The 15,235-nt window shown below is 44.5% G+C and overlaps 1 long non-coding RNA gene across 2 annotated transcripts in view; it reads left to right on the top strand.

Annotated features, from left to right (window-relative positions):
- Positions 1 to 15,235, top strand: part of LOC141083580 (uncharacterized) — a 171,505-nt gene that overhangs the window by 59,276 nt on the left and 96,994 nt on the right. The window contains exon 3 of one of the 2 annotated variants that reach the window (XR_012230758.1): positions 3,524 to 3,687. The exons of the other annotated variant lie outside the window; for it this stretch is intronic. This is a non-coding gene — a long non-coding RNA (uncharacterized lncRNA). Of the gene's footprint in view, positions 1 to 3,523; positions 3,688 to 15,235 lie in introns of those variants that run through there. 2 annotated transcript variants of the gene reach the window in all.

Below are 15,235 nucleotides of genomic sequence, written 5' to 3'. Positions count from 1 at the left end.
TATTTTGCTATAAGATTGTTATTTTAATGCCTTTGTTATCCTATTATATGAGCATTTTTTTAAGCCATATAAAATTAAAGTGGAGTTTTTTGTTTTTGGTTATAATATATATTGCAAAGTTCCAAGCTTCATTTGTACTACCAATTTAAGTCAAACAATGGTTACACCTTAATTCACAAATAGCAGCATCTTTTCTTCTCTAATTGAAAGTCAGTCATGGTAGACTGGAACCCACAACACCCTACATATGCCATCTGCATATCCTTTAATCTTGATGTGCAGTATTCCACCTTTTCCTCTGTGTGATGACAAAAAATAGGTGCACAGTATCTCCGATTCTGTGTTGGCTCCAATCCCAGCATCTGCATCAGCAACACATGCAACACATTAGAGTGGTTATCATGAAACTCAGTAATGAAAATCTTAGTATTAAGTTACAAAGTAAATTTAAAAAGATGTTAGAGACCCGATCTTGTATATCTTAGGTAACTGACATATTAAAGTACAACTGATAAATGTTACTTACAAGACGTCCAAAGAGTCCATACAAATCATTGATCCTTTAAGCTTTGGTGTTTAGAAGACAGGTCATGTGGGATGTCATCCTGGGAAGAGGTGTGTTGTGTAGCAAATTAACTGCCCTGAGGCCTGTGAAGAAGCCTGGATAGTTCATTACCTTTGTTCCTGGTTTAATCCCTCAACCAAGCTCTTACAAGGTTTTCATTAAGGACTGTGTTTGTGTAGTGGACTATTGAAATCTGCACAAGAATACAGTGTCCTAATTTATATCAGTTACATTGGAAATAGTCACTGTTGTTTCAACAAGCTTGTGCTTTGTGGATTGTAGACTACCAATAGTGGCATATTCTTTCAATACCAAGAAATGCGATATTTGAGTGAAGAAAAAAAACATCCATATGTGTCTTTTTGTATAGTGTAAGTAAACTTCTAGTTTCAACTGTACATATACAAATACACACATGCATGTGCAATAGTAGATTGATTATGCAATACATTGTGGGAAGTATGGGAAATGAAGTCAGGAGCGCATACTGCTAGCAAGCTCAAACCAGCACAGTGCTCTGATGTAAAGGCAATGGGGTAGAGTAATTTGAATAAATGAGAGGATCAAAAAATGGAAGAATAGTTCAAGTATTGTTTGTAATATTTGATTGTGCATACCGTATATACTCGAGTATAAGCTGACCCGAGTATAAGCCGAGGCCCCTAATTTTGCCAAAAAAACTGGGAAAACTTATTGACTCAAGTATAAACCTAGGTGGAAAATGCAGCAGCTACTGGTAAATTTCAAAAATAAAAATAGATACCAATAAAAGTAAAAATTGCATTAGGTTAAATGTTTTTGAATATCCATATTGAATCAGGAGCCCCATATAATGCTCTATACAGTTCATGATGGGCCCCATAAGATGCTCCATACAAAATACACCCCATATAATGCTGCACAATGCACAAGGTTAATAATGGCCCCATAAGATGCTCCATAGAATAATAAGCTCTATATGCTGCTCCATAAAGGTTATGGCCCCATAAGATGCTCCATAGAATATGCCCCATATGCTGCTCCATAAAGGTTATGGCCCCATAACATGCTCCATAAAGGCTATGGCCCCATAAGATTCCCCATAGAATAGGCACCATATGCTGCTCCATAAAGGTTATGGCCCCATAAGATGCTCCATAGAATATGCCCCATAAGCTGCTCCATATATCTTGATGGCTCCATAAGATGCTCCATAGAATATGCCCCATAAGCTGTTCCATATATCTTGATGGCCCCGTAAGATGCTCCATAGAATATGCCTCATATGCTGCTCCATAAAGGTTATGGCCCCAAAAGATGCCCCATATAATAGGCCCCATATGCTGCTGCTGAATAAAAAAAATGACACACTCACCTCTCGTTGCTGGGGGCCAGGTGCCGGTGTCCTGAGCAGGCGAGGACACCGGCGTGCTATGGGGGACAGGTGCTGGTGTCGCCACTGGCTCAGGGCCCCGACACCTGAGATATTCACCTGTCCCCGTTCTACCGCCATGCACCGCTCTGTCTTCCGGGTCCTCTGTCAGTGACTGTTCAGGCAGAGGGTGCGCATTAACCACATCATCGCACCCTCTGACCTGAACGTCATTGCCAGAGGACGCAGAAGACAGAGCGGTGCGCGGCGGTGGAACGGTGACAGATAAATATGGCTCCCCCGTTCTCCCCGTCATACTCACCCCCTCCTAGCGCGACTCTGCAGCTCCTGCTTCTTCCATGGTCCAGCTCTTCCAGTGTTCAGCGGTCACGTGGTACTGCTCATTAAAGTCATGAATATGCGCATATTCATGACTTTAATGAGCGGTACCACGTGACCGCTGAACACAGGCGCCAGAGACCATATGAGAAGCAGGAAGCAGGGGGGCTGCAGAGACCGTGCCAGAAGGGGGTGAGTATGATCTGACACCCATGCTCCCCCTTCCCCTGCTGACCCCCCTGGTATATGACTCGAGTTTAAGCCGAGAGGGGCCCTTTCAGCCTTAAAAATGGGCTGAAAATCTCGGCTTATACGGTATATATTAAATGTGCATCCAAATGACATGCACACTAAGTTTGAATCATCTGTAAATGTGCCAAGGAACATTAATCCTTTCATAGAAATGTGAAAAAGGTATAATGGCACATTCAGTTGCAAGTAAAAATATGAACTTATTTATTGCTAATTCATGAAAATGTTACTCATGTTGTCTCAGTATACATATCTCTAGAACAGATATGTATGCCGAGACAACATGAGTAACATTTTAGTGGATTAGCAATAAAGAAGTTCACGTTTTTACTTACAAGTGGATGCGCCATTATCCCTTTTCAACTACAAGGCTGTCCATAATCTGTCCCCTATATCTCCGAACTAATATCTATCAACACGTAACCTCCAGTCTTCCCAAGACCTCCAACTCTTCTCCACACTTGTACGTTCCTCATCTAATTGCCTCTAAGACTTCTCCCGAGTATCCCCATCCTCTGGGATTCTGTGTCCCAACATATCCAACTATCTACCACATTTGAAACCTTCAGACGAAATTCGAAAACCCATCTCTTCAAGGAAACTACAGCCTTTAATGACTCTTCCCCACGTCACCTCACCACAACTGTAGCTGCTGCATCCTCCAACTTATGGTCTCTTACCCCATTAGCCTGTAGACTGAAAGACCACAAGTGCAGAGCCCTCTCCTCACTGTTCCAGACTGTTACTGTTAGTTTGTTCACTGTAATTTATATTTGTATCTTATATGTACCCTTTTTACATGTACAGCACCATAAAATCAATGGTGCTCTAAAAAAAAAAAATACAGAAAGTCAGTGTATGAAATGCCACTGACAGTAATATCAACAGAGTGTTTGCATTAACGTGATGTGTCCAGCGTGTTTTCTTTTTGCACTATATTAATTCTATAATTGTTTCATCTATTGTTAATTTTGTGTTAACATGGAAATAAGTTTATACATTTACCTGTATTTAAGTTTAGTGACCAATGCAGAAAGATCTACACCCTTGAAGAAAATTCCAAAATTGTGACACTTTTGCAATAAAGTGACTTGATACTATCTGAAGACCTCTAGAAGAAAGTGGAGCTAAGATTAAGGGTAATATGCTAGAAGACATGCATGTTATATGCCAATATCACCACCTGGGGGAGTATGATCATGCAATCGCTACACTATTTTCTTTGAGAACTTTGTTAAATGCTTATTGTGGCAAATATAGAAATTGTAAAATATATAAATATATTTATTATACATAGTGGATTATAGTATTTAGTTTTTGGTGAAGGATTTGTAAAGATCTGATATCTTTTTTAAATTGCATCCTTTTGACTTTTAATTTTTATACAATACCAGAATACTCCTAAAATATCAGAATGTCATATATTGTTCATCTATTGATAAACTTTAGTTTTCCCTTTTAAATAGAGCCATTGTAACCCAAATTTAAAAGGGGTTATCTGGGACTTTTGCGTTTTTCCTAAGGGGCTAAGAACTTACCGGTGGGTAGTTGCTAAGTACCTACCTGTTCTGCCCTGCGACAATTTCTGCCAGCACAGAGCAGTCACGGACTGCTTCTGCCAGCGATTCTCCTGATTTCTGTGACATCACATCGACAGAGCAGCTTATTCAATTCCACTCTCTTGGAGGTGCATCATTGCCAACGTCATGCTGATTGAAAGCTGGGTGCTACTGCCTAACTGCAGGGATACTGCTGTCAATCAGCATGACGTTGGCAATGATGCCATGTCAGCAAGGCCGAACTGAAAAGAGAGAATTGCTCTATCAATGTGTAGTCAAAGGAACCTGGAAAATTGCTGTGTGAGCCGGTGTAACAGGCCATAGAATACCCTAACTCCAGACAATGCTAGGGGTTAAAGCGGCCTAGGCTTGATTATACTCCTGGTATCTTATGATCTAGGCCAATTTATACTTCACAATATAAATTGGCCTAAGCTATTTCATACCGCCTCATTCAAGATTATACCCCCCTTTACGTCAGCAGCGTTGAGTGATATACATAAGAATTGCTTAATTTTTTGACAAGTTAATGGGGGTTTGTCGGGTAAGTTATGTGAGAAGATAACTGACTTAAATCTTAAAGTTCTAAACACATCGACTTTTATTACTTTAACCAGAAAAACATCAATCAGCAAAAATATTAGACTTACACAAAGATATAACGAGGTAAAGAGTTTACCGCACTTCTCCGTAGTTACACTTTAAAAGCAGCTTTATATATGAGTATGATAGAAAGAGATCTGCACACTTTTCAACAAATCATAAACAGGGTGAGAAAACAGGTAAAGTGATAAGATCAAGTCACAATTGCATGCTAAGGTAAAAGCCCTGATCGTACTGGAAAACAGTGTAATCTCAGATGTAATGACTGTTGTCCGTTACCAGTCACACTGTATTGTAAGATCAATCTTCACCATGTGATTAATAACACAAATACCTTCCCACTACATGTAAATCCCCGTCACACAGCGATCTCGCTAGCGAGATCGCTGCGGTGTCACAAATTTTGTGATGTAACAGCGATTTCACCAGCGAGATCGCTGTGTGTGACACTTACCAGTGACCGGCCCTCCTGCCAGGTATCGCTGATCGTCCTGGAATGGCCAGGACATTTTTTTGATCGCTGGTCTCCAGCTGGCCAGCACGCATCTCTGTGTGTGGCAGGCGGGAGACCAGCGATCAGCGAGCTGGAGCTGGTAACCAAGGTAAACATAGGGTTTCTAAGCGTCGGGTGGCGCTTAGAAACCCGATGTGTACCTTAGTTACCAGCGCACTGGTGCAGGGAGCTGGTAACCAAGGTACACATCGGGTTTCTAAGCGCCGCGCGGCGCTTAGAAACCCGATGTGTACCTTGGTTACCAGCTCCCTGCACCAGCGCGCTGGTAACTAAGGTACACAGTGGGTAACCAAGCGATGTGCGTCGCTTGTTACCCGCGTGTCGCTGTCCTGATCGCTGGTGAAGCTGCCTGTTTGGCAGCTCACCAGCGATCATGTAGCGACACACCAGCGATCCTGACAAGTTCATATTGTTGTCGGGATCGCTGGTGAGTTGCTATGTGTGACGGGGCCCTAAGTCGGTTTTAAGTTGTAAAGTTATTTTTTCTATTTACATGCTGATAAAAAATGTAATTTGGATCTGTATATTGAATCTATGCTTATTCAATCCATTGTGCAATTTTTGTATAGTCCTTCAAACATATATTGGATCCTACGTTCACACTCTATCATATCATTGACATGTGTAATAATTTCATATTTGAATTATCTCCGCTTTTGCATTTGACATGAGGGTTGTATGTCAATGTGTAATTATATAGCAGCATAAACAGCGTGGTTGATCACCACGAAACTGCTGGGCTTCTTTTATACAATACATTGGACTAGACAAGACCATGGACAGAAACAAAATGAACAGATACCCTGCTGCAAGTAAGTAAGTAAAAGCAATAGCGCATATAGGTAACATTGGGTACTTATTAAATACCGTTTTTTTTATCAAAGAGGGGTAAAAGCCATCCCACCAGTGTCATGGTGTACTCAAATTCTGGATGGTCCTAACCTCTAGTATTAAAACCTTACCATGTGTCAAAGAAACATCAATGTGAAGAAGGGCCGAGCAGGACCGAGTCCCGAACATGAGTGCCCCAAAAAAGTGGGAAGCAACATAAATGTAATTTCCAGCTCAAAGTAACGGAGGCAACACCCTTACCTGCACTAAGTGCAGAAACCTGAAGCTAAACTGAAAAAAATGAACTGGAGTTAGTATGGTGTGCAATATAGAACACAAAAAGAAACCCTTTTAAAAACTAATTTTTTAAAATAACTTTTTTTGTATTATTAAAATACCATTAAGGACCCAATAATTATACTCAGGACATCCGAGGGTGTTGGCAGCAGATTATTCAGGATACTCTCCAAGCGTGTGACAACAGAGCTTCTTTATTCAGGAACAATATATGATAAGCTTAATAGATCAGGAATAAATAATTTGTGTGTCTCTATCTGTGCAACATCTACAGCAGGCTGCCTCTCTCATACACAGACACAGGAAAAACAGGAAATACAGTCACATGCTATCCCTGTGTGAATTTTTTTTGTTCTAACTTTATGAGCAGCATACAAATCTATCAACTGAACAGTCCCATTGAGGTTCTGAAGTTTACAAACTTGGCTCTTGATAATGACTTTGTCTTACCATCAGCTATCATCTGGTCAGACTTGCAATAAAGACACTCAAGTACACCACGTTCCACTAAGTCACGTAAGTGGTGATGTTTTACATAAATGTGCTTAGTCCTTTCCCTAATCTTCTCACTACTGGCAAGTTTAATGCATCCTAAAGTTGTTTCAACCAAATTACTTCTTGACTTGCATAAGCAACAGACATATATTCCGCTTCTGTAGAAGATAATGCGACTGACACTTGTTTTCTGCTGGACCAAGAAATTGAATTTTCTCCTAACTTGAACAAGTAACCACTTGTTGATTTCCGGTCACTTGAATCTCGAGCCCAATCTGCATCCATATAACTTCTGAGAGTGAGATCTCCTGCAGATATCTTAAGATTTAGCCATTGAGTTTCTTTAAGATATTGAAGAATTCTCTTAATTGCATTCAATTCAAGTCTCTTTGGCGTGGCTTGCTTACACATCAGCAGAGAATTCCGACTGTGGCTGTGATTTCCGGATGAGTTGCAGTTGCTATGTACAGAAGCGCCCCCACTGCTTGTCTGTGACTCTCATTGCTGGATAGCAGATATCTTCTTATCCTTCCAACTTTAAGTAGGATGGATCCATTGGTGTTGACGCACCTTTAGCTTCTGATATTCCAAACTGGTTAGGATTGTGGAAATTTTAGGACTTTGGTTGAGAAGAAAACTCCCATCTTCCTCTCTCTGGATGTGTAAAATATTATGTCATATTTCCAAGGTCCTTAGTCTCAAAGTGCTGGGTGAGAATTTCACCTAGCTTTGCAATTTCTTTTTCATCTTGATGAGACATGATCACATCATCTACATATAGGAGAACATACATCTACTCCTTCACTACATTTTTCGTATACAAACATAGATCAGATTGAGATCTTTTAAATCCTTCATTCATCAAAACTTTGTTCATTTTCAAGTTCCAAGCTCTTGCCGACTGCTTGAGTCCATAGAGAAATTTTTGAATCTAGTTCCTACCATTGTGGCCTTTTGTATCAAGTTTAATGATCCAAATTAGTTCTCTTAGGGGGAGTTTTTTCTTCCAATCACTGCCTCTAATAGGAAAATCCACTCTTTCTATCCCATAGAATGAAAAATTAGTTAATTACCCTTTATGTCTCTCTACAAAATGTTTGCATGCTCCTGAATAGGATGCATTTTTATTTTTGATGGTAGTAACATGTTCTACCATCCTTTTCTTTAATGTACGTATTGTACAGCCAGTGTATTTCATTTTACATTCTTTGCAAAATATGCAATATACAACATAGTTTGTATTACAATTAATAAATCTTTTGATATCATTGGCTGCATCAATCTTTTGAGTTTGCAGTCTATAGATTCTATTTAATTCACCTTAAGGGATTTAATTCACAGTGTGTGCAGGGGTGGCAGCTGTCTGCTCTAAGTGGTATTAGGTTTTCTATAGTTCTGATATCTGACTTTTTTGTTTTACATCTCCCATAAGAAAAAAATCCAAGAAACTGATTTTATCCTGTGGTTCGGTATAAGTGAATTTTAAATTTACATCAATAGCATTGCTATAGGAATGATTATGTACAAAAGAGAAAAAAAAAGTGATGGCACTCACCGTTCTGTCATGAAAATTCTTTATTGATTAAAAGGCATTGGCACGGGAGGAACGTACAGAGAGTGGACAGCGTCCACTCTCTGTACGTTCCTCCCGTGCAATGCCTTTTAATCAATAAAGAATTTTCACGACAGAACGGTGAGTGCCATCACTTTTTTCTCTTTTGTACATAATCAGATTACATTTTTGCTTTTCTGGATTGAGCACCCGTTCGGACGGTATTTTGGCGGTCGGTCCAGGTGTGTGATTTTGAACTTGAATAGCAGTCATGGAACTGCTTAGGGGTTGAGTAGTGCCGAATCTTCTGTCTCTTCTATTGATATAGGAATCTTATCTGTGAATAAGGGCTTTTGCCAGAAACGCATTGAGATGTATCCCCAACCTATATGATCTTTTAAATTATTTGAAATAAATTGAGGATTTTATTTATTTTTGGGACTCGCCAAAATTTCTTTCCTATTTGGAATGTTGGTTAGATATAATGAAAGTTTTCACTGAAATTTCTGAATGTAGCTATTGAATTTACAGAATGTCATTATTGCAATGTAGAAACATGCTTTGGTGTGGATGTTCTTCATAGTATTGCAAATCATGAGCCACATTTTATTCATCACAGCATTATGGCGGAGAAAAGTTTTGATTGAGGAAATGCCCAGATGTTGTAGAGAAAAGCTTGCACAGAAAAACATTGGTAGTGAAAGCAATCACAATTTTTGAATGTAGATAAAGAAGACACAGGCGCAGTCGTTGGCAAGAAAACAATGTAGAGCGTGTCAGGGGAAATGTAGGCCACAGATAAATCAATGGGCAGACATTTTGTGGTAAATTACGAGTACTTCAACTATGGATAAAACACACCCAGGAGAGAGACCTAAGATATATGAGTACTTGAGATGGACAGTAGTGGTAATCTGTCAGTTCTAGTGCTTAAAAAATCTGCACAGTTTATAAATGTATTGAGATGGAGAATGAAATGTGCAAGGACATTAAAAGTTCAAAGCCAAAAACATTTTACCTATATTTACATCAAACTTCCAAGAAGAATTTTTGCAAGTACTTTTGAATGAGTACACTTCCAGTATCATTTAACACTTACTAAGAGGAGCTTAGATGTCTTACAATATGCAGAAAATAGATTTTATGGATCCAAATTACCATCTGGTTTATTACCCCACATTCCAACTTGTTGTACAAGTATGCAGAGGTGTATCTAGGGAAGGGGGCAGGCAGGGCATATGCCCCAGGCACAGTCGGCAGCGGGGCGCCTTCTGGCAGCCTGTTGCGGTGGTCCTATGTGTCTCCCAGGTGGCTGCATTTTGGAGCAGGAGTCGGCCATTCTCTGAGCCTGTACAGTTGAAGCTCTGACTGTCGTCATGTGATCACACTAATGACGTCACTCGCTGGCACTGCAGAGGCATGACCAACGTTGGTGGTAAGTGCTCCAGCGTAGCTGAAGACACCGAAGGTTTAGTATAACGGGGGAGGGAGAAGATTTAGTGTAATGGGGTTGGTAAGATTTGAGGACACAGTTTGGGGAGCAAGGTAGGGACAGGTGTAGGCACAATATGGGGAGACAGAAATTTGAAGACAGTATGAGGAGCAAGAGGGAAGATGGGGGCATATGTGAGGAGACTATTGAGGGGAATAGTGTGAGGAGACAGTATGAGGGGACAAAAGTGTGAGTGGACACAAAGAGAGACTGAGTAGTGTGATGTGTAGCATGGGGTTACAATGAATGGGTGCAGTCAGTAGGGGACAGTAAACCAAGAAGGGGGAGTGTGATGAGGGGGCACAGAAAAGAGACTGGGCCATATAGGGGGAACCCAGCGTGAGAGGACAATGTGAAGAGAGGGCCCAGTTTGCAAAGGAGAGGGCAGTGTGGAGGGCATGTACCATAAGATGGACAGTGTATGGGTCATATTTTATGCAGGGAATTTAGTGAGGGGCAATCATTTATTCAGGGTCACAGCATAGAGCAGATATTTTTATTTAGCAGCATTATAATGACACGGCTATTTTTAGTTTCAATAAGGCTTTATTTAAACACTTTAAGAATCAAAAATATAACTTTGTTTGAAGTAAATTTTTTCCTTGCAGGGGAAATTTAAATGTACATAATAGAAACACATCAGTCATGGGGGGAGACTGGACATTGACAAAGACATGGGGGAATAACACATTAGGAAAGAGGTGATAAATCCACAGTATGAGGTGTAGTGGAAGTCTATTGCACCTGTTGTCAATATTAACAAAGAATAGGGATGAGATCCAATCCAGGCCCCTTCCATCTCCACCCACATCCCGCCATCCCACAACATCATGGAGAAAGTTGCAACACCTGGTCTAGTTGTGTATTGGATTCTAGTACCATCCAAGGCCTCCAGGTATTAAAAAAGTTGACCCACATGTCATTTCTTGTAGCCTCACTTTGCTCATAAAGCATAATGTTATTCATTCTTTCTTTAACGAGTATAATTGAAAGCACTGAGGATTTCCAGTTCACAGCGATGTGGATTTTGGTGGCCATAAAAAGGAAATTTAGTAATTTGTGAAAACTTCTAGTAAGTGACGGGTGTTTTGCTCCCAGTAGGAAGACAGCAGGATCTAAGCCCAATTTTCTGCCCATCATCCGCTCTATCAATAGTCCAACTGTAAGGATTCCCAAGGGTGAACCCACTGGACCGCGGCAAGCGAACCTCCCCTGGGCGAGCGGACCAGGTGGACCACCCCCTATACAGGGAGCGTTTGGGACAGGCCCAGGGGAAACTACTCACCACGGCAGCTGGTACCCGAGGACGGAGGTGCACAGTAGAGGATGCAGCGGGCAGGCGGAAGGATGAGCTGGACTGGAACCGGCAGGACTGGAGGCCAGGAACGGAGGCTGAAGGATACAGGCAGGCAAGGCTGGAACGGCAAGACACGGGTCAGACGCAGGGCACAGGCTGAACACGGAGACGAGATGGCGGGCACTGGGAGGAACACAAGGAACGGTTAGACAGGAAGCACGAGGAAAGGGTAAGAGCAGCAGGAAAAAGGCAGGCAGGCTGGGGCCAGAGTCACAGGGAGAGGAAGTGACGATCAGGCGGTGAGCTGGAGGAAGAGGCTGCCTCTTATAAGAGGCAGGAGTTTCCGGGTCAGGTCAGCGGGGTCAGGAGGGTGGGGAGAAGGCCTGGCTTGGCCTGTAGTGGGACCTGGAGCGCAGGGTGCGCATGCGCCCCGGGCCGAACGCCGGGACAGAGCGCGGGGTGGAGGATAGGCGTGCAGGTGAGCGCGCGCCCGCCACGGGAGCACGCCGGAGGCGGCGGGCGCACCCAGCGCGGGGAGAGGCGGCAGCAGGAGCCGAGGACGCGGCGGGAGCGGCGAGTGTGGAGCCGGCGGTGAGCGTGACACTACCCCCCCTTTTACGCCCCCTCTTCCCACGGCTGGAAAGAAACTTAGCTAAAATCTGAGGAGCTTGAATGTTCTCCCGGGGTTCCCAGGATCTCTCCTCAGGGCCAAAACCTTTCCAGTCAATTAAAAAGAAAGTTTTACCTCTAGATCGTTTCATAGCAAGAATTTCCTTAACCTCAAAGACATCCTGTGCGGAAACGGGCGCGGGAGCGCTGCCCGTAGAAGCATGAAACTGGTTGAGTATGACCGGTTTTAAGAGGGAAACGTGAAACGAATTAGGAATCCGCAGTGAAGCGGGGAGTTTCAGCTTGTAGGCAACGTCATTGATACGGGCTAGAACCTCAAAGGGACCGATGTAGCGGGGACCCAGTTTGTAGGAGGGAATTTTGAGACGAACAAATTTTGAGGATAGCCAAACTTTATCCCCAGGGTGGTACAGCGGAGAATCTAGGCGTTTCTTATCGGCGTGCTTTTTGAACCCGTCTCGTGCTCGCTTAAGTGCGGTTTTGGTCTCCTGCCAGACCCTGGAGAACTCCTCGGTCAGAAGATCGGCCGCCGGCACACCCGAGGTCGGGAGTACCGGCAGAGGTATACCAGGATGTTGACCGTAGACCGTAAAGAAAGGCGACTTGGCGGAGGATTCGCTGGTATGGTTGTTGAAAGCGAATTCGGCCCAAGGAAGCAAGTTGGACCAATTGTCTTGATGGCCGTTGGAAAAATGTCGGAGGTATGCTACGAGGATCTGGTTCGTGCGTTCCGCTTGACCGTTGGACTGAGGGTGATAAGCGGAGGAAAAGTCCAACGTTACCTCCATCAGCTTGCATAGAGCCCTCCAGAAACGCGAGGTAAACTGAACCCCTCTGTCCGAGACAATGTGCTTGGGGAAGCCATGAATCCGGAAGACATGAGATATAAAAATTCTCGCCAGGTCAGGAGCGGAAGGTAGACCGGGCAGAGGGATGAAGTGGGCCATCTTGGAGAAGCGGTCCACGACCACCAGAATGACCGTGTGACCTGAGGAACGCGGTAGATCCGTAATAAAATCCATCGCGATATGCTGCCACGGAGCCGAGGGAACCGGAAGTGGATGCAGAAAACCGGAGGGTGGCTGACGTGGGACCTTGTTCTTGGCACACGATGGGCAGGAGAGGATGAAACTTCGGACATCTTGAGACAAAGAAGGCCACCAATAAAAACGAGAGATGAGGGAGAATGTTTTCTTGAGGCCGGCATGACCCGCTAACTTGGTAGCATGACCCCAATGTAGAACTCGCCTCCTGTCATCGTCTTGGACAAAAGTCTTGCCGGGGGGCATGGAAGTCAGGTTAACAGGCGCGACTACGATGAGCTTGCTTGGCTCCACAATGTGTGAAAGCTCCTCCTCGTTGTCGGTGACCAGAAAGGATCGAGACAGGGCATCCGCTTTGAGATTCTTTTCACCCGGACGGAAATGGAGCTCAAAATCGAACCGGTTAAAGAATAATGACCATCGGGCCTGCCGGGGATTAAGCCTTTGTGCTGATTGAATGTAGGCTAGATTCTTGTGGTCGGTGAAGATGTGGAGTGGGTGTACCGCTCCTTCCAGAAGATGCCGCCACTCATCCAAGGCTAACTTAATGGCAAGCAGCTCTCTGTCCCCGATGGTATAGTTTCTCTCCGCAGGGGAGAAAGTCTTGGAGAAGAAGCCGCAGGACACCAAGCGACCAGAAGGAGATCTCTGGGAGAGAACCGCACCGGCTCCGGTAGCAGAAGCGTCTACCTCTAGGGTGAATGGTTTGTTCGCCTCTGGACGATGTAGCACCGGGGCTGTGGCAAAGGCTTGCCACAAGGTTCGGAAGGCGTTCTCGGCCTCAGGAGGCCAGTGGTGAGGATCGGCTCCCTTTCGGATCAGAGCAGAGATGGGAGCAGTCAGAGAGGAAAAGTGCGGAATAAACTGCCGGTAATAGTTGGCGAATCCCAGGAACTGTTGGATAGCCTTAATTCCCTGGGGACGCGGCCAGTTGAGTACCGCAGACACTTTTCCCGGATCCATGCGCAAGCCAGAATCGGAAATGATATAACCCAAGAACGGCAGAGAAGACTGTTCGAAAGCGCATTTTTCCAGCTTGGCGTAGAGACGATGTGTTCTCAACCGAAGTAAAACTTGACGCACGTCTTTTCGATGTGTGGACAAATCAGGAGAAAACACCAGAATGTCGTCCAAGTAAACCACCACGCAGGAGTAAAGAAGATCCCGGAAAATGTCATTGACAAATTCTTGGAACACTGCGGGGGCATTGCATAGGCCGAAGGGCATAACGAGGTATTCATAATGGCCGTCACGAGTGTTGAAGGCGGTCTTCCATTCGTCACCGGAGCGGATCCGGACCAGATTGTAGGCCCCTCGAAGATCCAATTTAGTGAAGATCCGTGCACCCCGTAGACAGTCAAATAGCTCCGGGATGAGGGGCAGAGGATATTTATTCTTGATGGTGATAACGTTGAGCCCTCTATAATCAATACAGGGACGCAGGGACCCGTCCTTCTTCTTGACAAAAAAGAACCCAGCGCCTGCAGGAGAGGAAGACTTACGAATAAAGCCTTTGGCCAAGTTTTCCTGAACGTATTCGGACATGGCCTGGGTCTCGGAGGGAGACAGCGGGTAGATGCGACCACGAGGCGGCGTAGAACCGGGGAGCAGATCGATGGGGCAGTCATATGGACGATGCGGGGGCAGGACCTCTGCTTCCTTCTTGTCGAAGACATCCAAAAAGGCCCAGTAGGCGGAAGGTAATTCGGTAGACATCGACGTAGGACGTGGAAATTTCGGCGGCTGTACAGGGAGTAAGCACTTATCTTGACAAAGTCGACCCCATCGCAGAACGTCACCAGAGCGCCAATCCAGGATAGGCTCGTGGATCCTTAGCCAGGGAAGTCCCAGAAGGATGGCATGGGACAAAGAAGGCAGCACATTGAATACTATCTTCTCCCGGTGTAAGGCTCCGACCTGAAGCTCCACCTCTTCGGTAACCTGAGTAACGGACTCCCGCAGGGGTTGACCGTCGACCGAAGCAATCTGCCGAGGGGTCTCCAGGGATCTGACAGGAATTCCAAGTCTCCTAACCGCCTCAAGTTGGATGAAGTTACCGGCCGCCCCAGAATCTATATAGGCCCATTCAGAAAAACGTTTAGAATCCAGGTGCAAAAGGACAGACAGGGTCAAGGGTAGAGAGGAGTCAAAATTACCTAGGAAGACCTCTCTTACCTGTCCTAGGCGGAGGCGTTTCCCGGACGAGTGGGGCAGGCACGAAGAAAGTGGGACGCACTCCCACAGTAGAAACAGAGCCCCTGTTCGACCCTCTCTCTCCTACGCTCCTCCACCGGTTTGAGGCGATCCACTTGCATGGGTTCCGGTAGCGGGAGCGTGGAGGCTGGAGTCGAGCGGGCTCGAGGTGGACTCCGAGCGGCCGGAGGAGCGCGGAGAGGTCTCCTGTCCCTAGCGAGC

The sequence above is a fragment of the Dendrobates tinctorius genome, unplaced genomic scaffold, assembly GCF_039654945.1.
Source record: "Dendrobates tinctorius isolate UK_male_01 unplaced genomic scaffold, ASM3965494v1 ptg000005l, whole genome shotgun sequence".
NCBI classification, from domain to species: domain Eukaryota; kingdom Metazoa; phylum Chordata; class Amphibia; order Anura; family Dendrobatidae; genus Dendrobates; species Dendrobates tinctorius.
The sequence above is the reverse complement of the archived record's forward strand: the minus strand, read 5'-3'. Positions and strand labels throughout refer to the sequence as shown.